General features: G+C 39.7%; 1 protein-coding gene across 1 annotated transcript in view; it reads right to left on the bottom strand.

Annotated features, from left to right (window-relative positions):
• LOC131046893 (N-carbamoylputrescine amidase) overlaps positions 1 to 12,140 on the bottom strand; it is a 117,578-nt gene that overhangs the window by 51,811 nt on the left and 53,627 nt on the right. The gene's annotated exons all lie outside the window — the stretch shown is intronic.

Genomic DNA, 12,140 nt, shown 5'->3' with positions numbered 1-12,140 from the left:
TAAATAGGCGCTCCCTCCAAGAATCTTGGAGTCCAAACCGAAAGCTGGAAATAACATCTGAAAGCATCGTATGACTCCTCTAAACTAACTGAGCTCACTGGTAACACCAAATTACCCCCCTGAACATGCTGACACAAACCTAGAAAGTTAGCAACAACTACACTGCTAGAGAAATTGAAAATGGGTACATTACAGTCCGCCCTTTCCAAAGATTGCTAGTCCTCAAGCAATGCCAATGCAATCCACAATTAACTAATTTGATACAAACTGAAACCACAAATGATCCCAGGGTCCCAAGTCATCCTCAGAAAGAAACCACCACACTGACGGTGCGCCATTCTGATCATAACCATAAACTCATCGTGCCCAAACTGCATTCCTCTCTCCTATAGCCCAAATAAGTAATCAACAACAACACTCCTACTGCGATACTTGAACGGGCTCAAATCCATATCATGAGATATAGCCTGCCAAGGTAGCTCAAAGGAAAGGCAACAAAAAAACATTCCGCTCAACCACCATAAAAAATAAACCCAAGATTCACTTGTCATGACATCTTGATAATGAAGAAGGTCAATCACTGTCACAACTCTACAAGCTATCAACCAAGGAATGTCTCTACTGTCACGACCCAAAATCATATCACTGAGACTTAATCTCCAAGTGTCAAGGGAAGAAACTTGAGAGCACCAACCAACCCAACTCACTACAATCAACCAATCACCATCTGGGAGCATGTATACTGACATCATGTAACGACTGTAGTGACTAATACTCACACAAGTAGAGGTGGAAAGTAACTGAGCTATAACCAAGAGATCCTCCACAACTAATAGCACAAGAGTCTGCAAATGCTTCCAATCAAACTGCCCAAAGACTAAGATCACCATTAATAGCGTGAGGAAACTAGGACAGTAATAAACAATCTGAAATCTCGCTGTAAAGGCATCTCCTATGGCTAGACAATCTCTAGCAACCCACCAACCAAGGCCATCCACACCATTACAATCCTCTATAAAAAAATAAGTCACCAACGATCCTGGGCACCTTGATAGGCAACTCAACACCCACTGACTCCCATGGCGCCACTCTAATTAATTTATCATCACTGCGCCAAGAGTGGTGAAACAATTCATCAAAATCCCAATGCAAAAGAGCACCAAACATGCCAATGCCAAAAATCCATATAAATGGAAATGAACTCTCATGGGTGTGAAGAATGAACATCATAGGTACATAATCAATCATACCTATCCACCACATACTGCTGATATGAAAAAGAACAGCACTTGTCAAACTGAAAATCCCACTTGAAATGATGCAACAAGTATCTCCAATGCCAAAGGAAAATGGAGTCTCATCGCTATACCAATCTCCAACAAAAAAAGGATGATCTTGAACTTTCCAAAACCTCCAACCAGCTGCTGTCCTAAAGGACCAAATTGAAATCTCACTGATTAGTAGTATGAAACAACTATCTATCACCAATGTGAGAACTCTAATCCAATGGTACAAACATGGAGTACCACTATCCTCTACATATTCCACGATATTTTCTTGATATACCATATATCCTCTCCAAGTGTGATCAAGGAATAATGTTGTTATGAGGCAAAGACAAGCACTACATGATGACAAACATTGTATGCAATGTAGTTCTTCAATACTCATCATATGTCCTTGCATTACAACAATATGAATGAAACCATGTGAAGATAGAAGATGACTGGTCATCATCATGAAACCCACCTTTGTTCTGTACCTTGCCACAATTGCATTTATAGATGCTATCATGGGCTGATGTCCCAAAGTTGGTGCCATATTGAAAACTTCCCCCATGAGCTGTCATACTCCCCTTCTCAAGGTTGCCAGCTGTACTGATTACTTAACTGCTGTTCATGATGATTAAATCAGCCCTTTTCTTGAAAGACACAAGTCTGGAAACTAGGACAGCATGGTGTCTATCTAAGGAAACCAAAGCACAAAGGGACTTCAAATCTGAATTGAGATTACTTATGCCAACATCATCCTTTGCTGCCTGTTGTGACGTTTTCACACATCGCCCCATTGCAAATGGGGACCCATGTTTTTTGCTTTTTTTTAGGGTTTGTTTTCTAGGTTTTTAGGGTTTTGTTAGTTGGCCTTTGCATTTTGAGTGTTGTCGGGGTGATCACATGGATAACAAGTCCGGCTTGAGTGAGGTCCTGATCCTGAAATTTGGCTAAGTCTGGAATGTCCTGATCCTGAAATTTGACTAAGTCTGGAAACTGAAAAACCTCCAAAAACTAGATTTTGCAATATAACTCCTGGAGGTTTGAAACCACTCTCAAACATCCTGAAAGTATATATGGAATATAACTTAAAGTATAAGTGACATTACTTATACTTAAATGTTATATTCCATTAAAATTTATCCTGATAGAGAGTTCGAAAAGTCAAATTTCGCTCCTGTCCTTCACTGAGGATCCAGAGCAAACTTCGCTCCTGTCCCTCCCAGGAGGACCAAGGCGAATCGCTCCCGTCCCTCTCCCAGGGACCAGAGCGAAATCCTTCATAGGGCATGTTCTGGACGAAGATCAAGCAAGTTTTTGGTTTGAAGGCAAGAAAAGATGTGACTTGAGCTCATTGAAGATAAATTGAAGATTACCAAATGCCAACAAAGGACCAAAATGCTTAAGTTCGCTCCTGTCCCTCAGGAAGGGACCAGAGCGATATTTCCATAAAGGCATAAAATTTGAAAGTTTATCAAAAATCAAGTGATCTAGAACGATCAAGGAACTTTATTTTGCACGATGATAGCGATTGCAAGTTGAACAAGGCAAAGACAAGCTCAAAATGTTGAAATTCGCTCCTGTCCCTCAGGAAGGGACCAGAGCGATATTGATTATATTAGCCAAATCTCTCAAAAATCACGTAAGGTCAAGGTTTTGCAAGGTCATATGAGGTCCCAAGGCATGATTAGAAGGTGATATACAAAGACTTCAAACGTTAAATGATCATCAAATTGAACATAGAGGCTATATCGCTCCTGTCCCTCTCCAAGGGACCAGGGCGATTTGCTTAGGATCCTTCATTTTCCTTCAAATTCATGCCAAGTCAGGGTTTTTCGGGGTCACACAAGGTATAAGGTGTCATTTGAAGATGATATGCAAGAGTTTTGAACGTCAAAATGTTATCAATTGAGCCAAGGAGCCTATATCGCTCCTGTCCTTTGGACAAGGACCAAAGCGATTTTTATTAAAACACTCATGCTCCTTCAAAGCCAAGACAAGGCAAGGATAGCCAAGGTCAAGGACGTCCTTTGGAAGGCAATGAACGAAGAACGAAGATCAAAAGTTTGCAAATTTGAGCCAGGACACTGAGATCGCCCCTGTCCCTCTCCAAGGGACCAGGGCGATATTTGTTAAAACGCTTGTTATCCTTCGAAGACCATGTCAAAACAAAGTTGCAAAGGGTCTAAAACGCCATTTGAAAGGTGATGAACGAGGAGTTAAAATCAAAAACGATGAATTTCAAGCTAGACCACATGGATCGCTCCTGTCCCTCTCCAAGGGACCAGGGCGATATCACCACAAAAGGACATTCATTTGCAAGAACAAGTCAATCAAGCTCGAAGGACCTAGCCAAAATGCCAAATTCAATGTAAAGATGGAGACCTTGGATGTAAAAATTGCAAGAATCAAGACCAAAGTAGTGGATCGCTCCTGTCCCTCTCCAAGGGACCAGGGCGATGAGGTACTTATACTTCATTTTCAAAATAATTTGGCGCTCAAGCAAACATTTTTTTTAAATTTATTTTAAATGCTAAGATCGATAAGTTTGAAAATCCTATTAAATTAGCATTTAAATATTGCGCTTAACATTTATTAATTATTTTGCCTTTAAAAAATCGAATTTGATAATTTAAAAACAAAGGCATTTGATTAATAATTAATTATTAATTTATTAAAAATCAAAGGGAGCGCTTAAATATGGAGGTCGGCCTTTATTACTTATTAAAAATCATTTAAATTGCCTTATTTTTTACACAAGTCGGCCTTGGGGGTGAATGGTGAGGTGAGCGATATAAAGGGAGAGTGAAAATCATTATTTTCACATTATCATTTATCAATTCTTACATGCAATCTTGAAGGAGAAAGTGCGAATTGTGTTTAGAGAAGTGCGAATTTCATTCCAAGCAAGGTGGTGCGAATATATATCCAAAGGTGGCGTAGATATTATCCAAGGAGATACGAACTTAAAGTTTAAATTGTGCGAACTTGTCAAGCATTGGAGATCACGTCAAAGATTTGAAAGGTGGCGAATTTCTTATTTTGAAGTGGAGATCACGTTGAAAACCATCTTTCGCCAATTTTGCCTAGGCGATTTTATTCATTTTGCATTTTAGAGTTAAGTTCTCAAGTAAGGTATGGCAAGATCTCTTGTTTTAATTTCGAATTTTGATCGTCATTGCCTTAATTTTGAATTTTGAAAATTTGTTTTCCCGTAGCTCAATCGTTTTTAGGAAATGATTAATAAAGGACTTATCATTAAGTTTCCTAAAATTTGCTCTCTAATTTATGTTATGTATTGCAAAATTCTGGTACTAATTTTGAAATGTTGTGTAGGCATCAAATGGAGATCTCTTCAAGGAAAATCAAGCCGGATCCAAGACGGTCTTCGCCAGGACGGTCTTCGCCAGGACGATCAAGTAAGGACAAGGGCGACCTCTTCCAATCCAGCGTTCCAAGGCGAGGTACATCATCATCCTGCACATCAAGGACACAAGGAGTTAGAACAAGGGCTCGTTGAAGAAGCAAATAGTTCCAGATGAATTAATTAAAGCAAGCTTCTCAAAAACATCAAGTTGAATATCTACCAAGTTACAAGTCTCAAATGAGGTGGCATCCTAGTCATCATTTCTCCAATCAGTGTGGTCCACCTCAGCATGTCCAGATTCAATGTACTTAACTCATGGAAGGTGGCACAAACTCCAATGTACCTACCCCGGCTATCCATTGGTCGATTTTTCTAGAGGGGACATGTGTCCAAGCAATACAATTTTATCATTGGTCAAGCATTAAATGTTATGTAATGGTTGTAACAAACCCTAATTAGGGTTTTCATTGTAAAATCTTGGCCATTGATCTTGAATTGATCTAAGCCATCAAATTGTATTGTGGGCACTATATAAGCCCAGGCATTTCATTTGTAAAGGCTAGTTAGCAATAATTAGCAATTGTTAGAGATAGTATGTAAATAGTTAGAATAGTTAGAGAATAGTTGGAAGCAATTAGAGTAGAATAGGAGGACAAGGCAAGAAATTGTTGCCATTGATTGTAAACAAACTCCATTTTCATTGAAGTAATGATGAAGTGTGTTGTTTCTTGCAATTTGCATGGTTTCTTGTTGAGTCTTCAATCCTAGATGGTAGATGATTAAATGAATGGAGGAAATGTGATTGATTAATGGTGGAATTCGTACATCCATACTACTAGCAGTTTGTTGATTGCAGACTTGCCTTGCGTAGTCAACTAGAATCATTCAGCCTAAGCTCAATTTCAATTTGTCGCTTCTTCATTGATATGCATCAACTTGGATGGTATCTATGCCTGCGGTGATGATTTGAACATCATAAAGCTCCCTTAGAAGATCGCACTAGTCTTGTGTAGATGTTCCATTGATGTCAAAACAAGACCTAGTTAGAGTTTTGTCAAAGATCAATCATTGCTCCTACATTCTTAGTATTAGGATTAGATCCTCTCTTCGCCCTTATCCTTTTTTCATTTTTCAAATCTAAGTTAGTAAGAGCCTGTGTCCAGCAAAGCAGATCGGAAGTTCAATCATCACATGCAAGTCCCCTTGTGATCCCAGCAAATCACATCATACCACTGGAGCTTGTCCACACGTAGAGACCCTACATCAAAGAACCTTGGAGTCTTCCTAACTGATCCTTTATGCGAATCTTCAGCAATTAGAGACTATTTTCTCAAGAGAGGATAAGATGCCTATTGGTATTTTATTCTGTGTATGATTGTGTACAAAATACACGTCAACACTGCCCCACGGGATATATATGCTATCTCTTCTCTCATAAATCTGAATTGAACCTTCAACTTGCTCACAAACTGCGGTGTCTCATCAACCCAATGACCCAACTCATGATGTGAACCAAGATCAACAGCAAACTGAATACCATACACCAACTCAGATTCAAAATCTTCTCCTGGATCCCACACCTTGCTATTTTCATGAAGTGCAATGCTAGAACAAAGTGATGTTCCATCTTCCCACTCATAAAGTGGATTGTCATATTTCCTCTCATCACCCATCTCAAACAATGGGCTATCAACGAGCACCTCAAATTGATTCCTCCAACCATATTTATGCAAGTCAAGAGAATTGCTGCTATGATGAATGCCAAAACCATAACTATCATTCCTATCATCAGAGTCTCCAAGGAAATCAAAAATCAACTGTGCCTTTCCATTAACATTTTCAGCAGTAAACTGTGGACCCCAATCATCAAAGACACTAAACCTCTGCTCAAGGTTAGCTCCATGCAAAAGTAGATCAGATTTGTTCTCAAGAATTAAATCGACTCCATCACTGTAATGAAATTGAGAATCGTCATTGTTAGCTGTTTTGAAAACTTCTTCCTTTTTCCCTTCAACAAGCCCATCAATTGAAGGCGAATTAAAGGTCTCGTCTACACCAACCTTTGTACAAGTGTCAACATCTTCATTAGAAAGCTCTAATGGTGTATTCAAAGTTGTTTTTTTAACAATTTCATTGCATTCATTTTTAGTATGAATAAATGCATGTGCATCTACAGGAACATCCTGGAAATCAGTCACACCTTCATCTTGAGGCAAGCTATTCTCTTCGACTTCTGAATTGATTATCTCATTTTTCATCTGTGCTTCTTTATTCAAGTGAAGCTTCAATCTTCCCTCACATTGTTTGAGCACACTATTGACCAACCCATACGCAGCAGTAGAAGGCCCATTCTTGTTTATAAATAGCCAATATCATAGATAAGATAGGTTGGGATAAAACATCACTTTCATTTATACACATGACCATAATAGTGTTCAGAGCTGTGATAATCTCCTTATAATGTCTGTTGTTGATCGTGACCAAGAAATGATGAAACATATTGTAGATCAGGTCATGCAATCCCAATTCTATCAAAAGGCTACTCAATCTGTTTTTTGCAAAATTATTCAGTATAGCAACCCTTTGTGAATAAAGAATATTGTTGATATCAAGATCTTGAAAACTATCCACAATTAGATAAAATACCTCCTTCATTGTATCCTCATCATAAGGAACTTGAGGTGCCAAAATCCTTATAATCTCACTTAAGCACGAAGTAACCATCAGTCTAATCCCATCATCCAAATGCCTTATCAAACTGTGTTGCCTTAAGGAAGTCACAACCGGGACAAGAGCTAGTTGTAACAAATTTGAAGGTGGTTTCTCCACTATGCTCAAGCATCCATCTAATTCACTCAAAATGTTGAAAACCACATTTTTTGGTTGATGGACATTGAGCTTTCTACTTGCCTCTTGTAAAACTTCCACCAACCAATTTCTCTCCTTCGACCCCATATGTAGATCTGAATTTTTTTTCCAACAAGATGGCAGGAACTTTAGCTCTGATACCACTGTAATAACCACCTCCCTTTAGTGCCAATTTTTTTTGCTTTCCATTGTTCATGTTGCTCAGGAATTATGTCAAACAGTTGACAAGCATACTATGAAATCAGACTTAAGGAATAATAACAAACAGTTAGCACATGCTCTGTTACCACAGTAATATGCCCTCCCTTCTCCTTCCTTTTCCACACACTATAATTACGACAAACAATTGGTTTGCAAGGGGATTACTATATTTTGATTCGATTCTCAGTTTGCCATGGTATATGTTGGTTCACTTATATTTGCTGAGAATTTTTTAGATTTCATTCAATGGAAGAAACCATACAAATCGACCATAACAAATGTATTTATGCATGTTGGTCATACTTGTTTCATTCACACTACATAAGAGTTGTCAGACATTACAATCAGATTTAACAAAATAGCAGACCTGGAAATGTTTTCCAACGTATAATGATGACCAAAGAAGCTACAGTCCCTTCCAGCAATGATGATGCCAAATCAACAAAGATGTTCACCATAAATGCTGCCCCGAGTCACTGTTTCCAACACTGGTACGTCACCCCCAGCACACAAGAGTTAGCTGCATTCCTGTATGAACCTCTTTGGCTCTCCCTTAACTTGTACGTCCCTGTACAGATGTGTTTCAGATTGGTACGAATTGGTACTGATGGATTGCAACAGAAAACAGCTTGTATGTATGAGTTCACAGCCTTATACGAACTCAGCAAATCCTCTAACTAGTGCGGCTCAGACCCTGGGTTGTTTCCATCTTGTACAGCATATATGGCTCTCCTAACTGAAGTGCTTTTGGAAGTGATTCAGACATGTTTACCCGTCATATTAATGAAAATCCTAGCTGGTCCATGTCTCAACATGGTATTAGAGCCAGGTCCAGGCTAGGAGCCCCAAGCACACGAGAGGTGTGGCTTAAGGGGGGGTGTTGGTGTTGGAAATAAGCCACCCCCAGACCGATGATGGACTGGTCCAAGAGGGGCCAGTAGCTCAGTGGTAGACCACTCCAGCAGCGTATGGAAGGTCCTAGGTTCGAGTCCTAGCTGGTCCATGTCTCAACAAGGGGGACGTCCCCGAAACGTCTCCAGTACGGGGACGGAGGATTTTAGCCCAGGGACACATCCCCGGGTTACGTAGGTTAGAAGTAGAGTAGAGTAGGAGGAGAAGGCAGAAATTGTTGCCAAGCTTGTATATAAAAATCCTTTTCATTGAATTTATGGTGGAATGTGTTGTTTCTTCTACATATTGCATGGTTTCTCAATGTATCCTCATGTTAGATGATGTTCATTGATTGTTATGGAGTAATGTGTGGATGTTGATAATTCCTTGGTTCATACTATTTGTGGTTGGATGATTTTCAATTGCAATGCATAGTTAGCCTAAACATTAAAATGTGCTAAGTTCAATTGTGGATATGTTTGTTCAAGTTGTGCCAGTATATTGGGTATTTGGATAAATGATTCATGATATGAAAACCTTTGAATTACCTTGGAAGATTGCATCGGTTTTGTGTAGTTGTTGGCAACATGGCGAAGCAAAGCTCAGTTTAAGGAATGTGTCCATCCAAGCATGATCTAGTGCTATCATTAATCTTAGGAGTAGTGTAGTCTCTCTAAACCCTCAATCCCTTTAGTCCTTTTTTTAATCAAGTAAATTTCCACATTCTAGCCGCATTCAAGCAAAGTTCATGCAAAACATAAGTACACCTTGTGATTCCATCAATTTCACATCAAACCATTGAGCTTATCCACACATCAAGACTTGACATTTGGAACCTTGGAGTCACCTCAAGTGATCACTTAGTTCAGCATTTGAGGAGATTTTGTTCAAGAGAGGATAAGATACCTTGGTATTTTATTCTGTGTATGAAGTGCATAAAAACACATCAACAGAACCAACAACTCCAACATATTCATGCTGCTGCCTACTACTTGAATCCCAATTTTTTCTTCTCCCCAACTTTCAGAGCAGATGTAGAGGTTAAATTTGGCCTCAGCCAATTGCATTTAGAGATTAGTTGATGATGAGCAACTTTGAAACCTAATACATGATGAGTTGCAGACCTATAAGAAGGCCCTAGGGCCACTGTTTTCTTCACCTGATTGCAAACGTAGGAGAGACACCCTATAGCTAGGTGAAAAAAACATATGTTTAATTTTATTTTACCATTTATTTCACTCTTAAAGATTATTAAAATCTTTACAAGATTTGTGGTGGGAAGATTATGGTGCCACAACACCTAATCTTCAAAAGCTTGCCATCCGCATATTATCGCAGCCTTATAGTGCTTCTGGTTGTCAATGCAACTAGACTGTTTTTGAGGCCATTCACACAAAAAAGTGCAATAGTTTGACTCAACAACATTTAAATGACCTTGTCTATGTGTGGTACAACCTTCGATTGCATGAAAAGAAAGTGCAAGGGCAAGATTCACATGAAGCACTTGACCTAGATTGCATTGATCCATAGTCAACAGATTGGATTGTTGTTCCTAATGATGTTGATGTTGATGTTGATATGGATCCATTCCTTACTGATGATCAGCTAAGTGAGTGGGAGAGGGTAGTAGAGGAATGGGATGCAGAAGTGGCAGCATGTGAGGAGGAACACGAGGCTGGTCACGCAGCAGAGGCACCTATTGAGGCACCTATCTCTAGGGATGAGGCACATGTTGAGGATGTTGCAGCTGCTTCAGCACCACCCACCCAGCAGTAACAGTCTTTTTTGAGCTTTAGTCGTAGATGAAATTTATGATTCTAATTTTCATTGATATCAAAACTTAAACTTTATATGTATTCAGAATTTCAGAGGTTGTAGTTGTTTTGTGGTTTATGATACATTGATATGTATTGAACTCAATTTTATTCAGAGGTTGCACTTTTTTTCGGTCTATACTATTTATATAACTCAAACTTTGATTTATATATGATGAAAATCAGTATATGTTCTATGAATTCGGTGTGTATGTATTATTTAAGAATATTTTAAGAAATTATATACTTTTGAATATTCGATAACTTTGTCGAGTTATTGCCAAGTTTTTGCCAAGTTTTTAAAAAATTTGGGCCAGCCGAGTCCGAGTTTTACAACTATGCTTATATGTATGTGTTTACGGCTACAACTGGTAAATTTAATACAAGAAATAATAAAGTACATGACAATGCATACCAGACACAACAGTAAAATATATCTTTATTCGCACATGCAATTATTACAGAGAAGAAAACCAGAGATGGTCGGCCAAGGATTACAACAGATCCGACAATACCATACTACTTCCTTGGCGGTACACGACATATTTAAAGGCTTCAACAGTTGTCAAGAGCTACACAACCATCAACCAACCAACACATAACTACCCGAGAGTGACAATCCACTTAATACAATTAATTAATACACTATCGGGTAACCAAAATTATCAAACATAACAATATGCGTTTTATGCCAACTACATTATCCCCCCCAAAAGAAAAAGTCGTCTTCCAGACTACAAGTAAACGTCAAGTAATATCTGGAAAGACTAATGACAAGAGTGTAGGCCACGACTTGTACTGGACAACCCCAACATGTAGTGTACCTACCAAATCAAAAGGAGGTTTGGGGGCAACACCCCCAATGGGGTCAAGGGGCAGCGCCCCTTGCTCGTGTTGTACCTGCAATGCCCTTCCTGAGTTTTGTCCACCAAATGGAATTTCCATCCCTCCATGGGGCTCCGTATCACCAGACGAAAGTTCAACTCTGCTAGGACCACCAGATAGTTCCATTATGCCAACTCTGCCAGGACCGCCAGATGGCAGTTCCATTTCGCCAACTCCGCCAGGACCGCCCAATGGCAGTTTCATTTCGCCAACTCCACCACGACCGCCAGATGGCAGGTCCACTCCGCCATGTCCACGACAGCCAACTCCGCCACAACCGCCAGATGCCAGGTCCACTCCGCCACGACCGCCATGTCCGCCAGGTGATGGTAGCATCCCCTCTTCCCTTGACAATGGCACCTCCTCCATCTGACCAACAGAGCTCTCGTGACTACCAGGAATTTCCTTACTTTCGTATGACCAGTACAGATGCCTCCAATTGTCACCATATGAGATCTCTTCAGCCGCCAATTCTGTACGGATTCCTCCAAATTTACCCTCTAACTCCGTATGGATTTCTGGCAATTCCGTACGAATCTCTTCAAACTTCCCTGCCAACTCTGTACGAACAGCTCCAAACTTCGTACAAATGTCTTCACTGTTCGTATAGATTTCTCCTATCTGTCTGTACGGGAGTTCTTGTGGCTGGCCATACGGATTTTCCTGTGTCTGGTCGTACGAATTTTAATTTCCCTGGCCGTACAGATTTCCCTGTGTCTGGCCGTACAAATTTTCCTTGAATCTCGTGCAAATTTTGGTACGGATTTTCTTCGTTTTCATCATACGGATTCCTTTTGCCCTCGTACGGAACTCTACACACCTCATACGGACTCCTCCACAAAA

Source organism: Cryptomeria japonica, chromosome 9 (genome assembly GCF_030272615.1).
Source record: "Cryptomeria japonica chromosome 9, Sugi_1.0, whole genome shotgun sequence".
NCBI classification, from domain to species: domain Eukaryota; kingdom Viridiplantae; phylum Streptophyta; class Pinopsida; order Cupressales; family Cupressaceae; genus Cryptomeria; species Cryptomeria japonica.
Note: the sequence above shows the minus strand (reverse complement) of the source record. Positions and strands in the feature narration are given on the sequence as shown.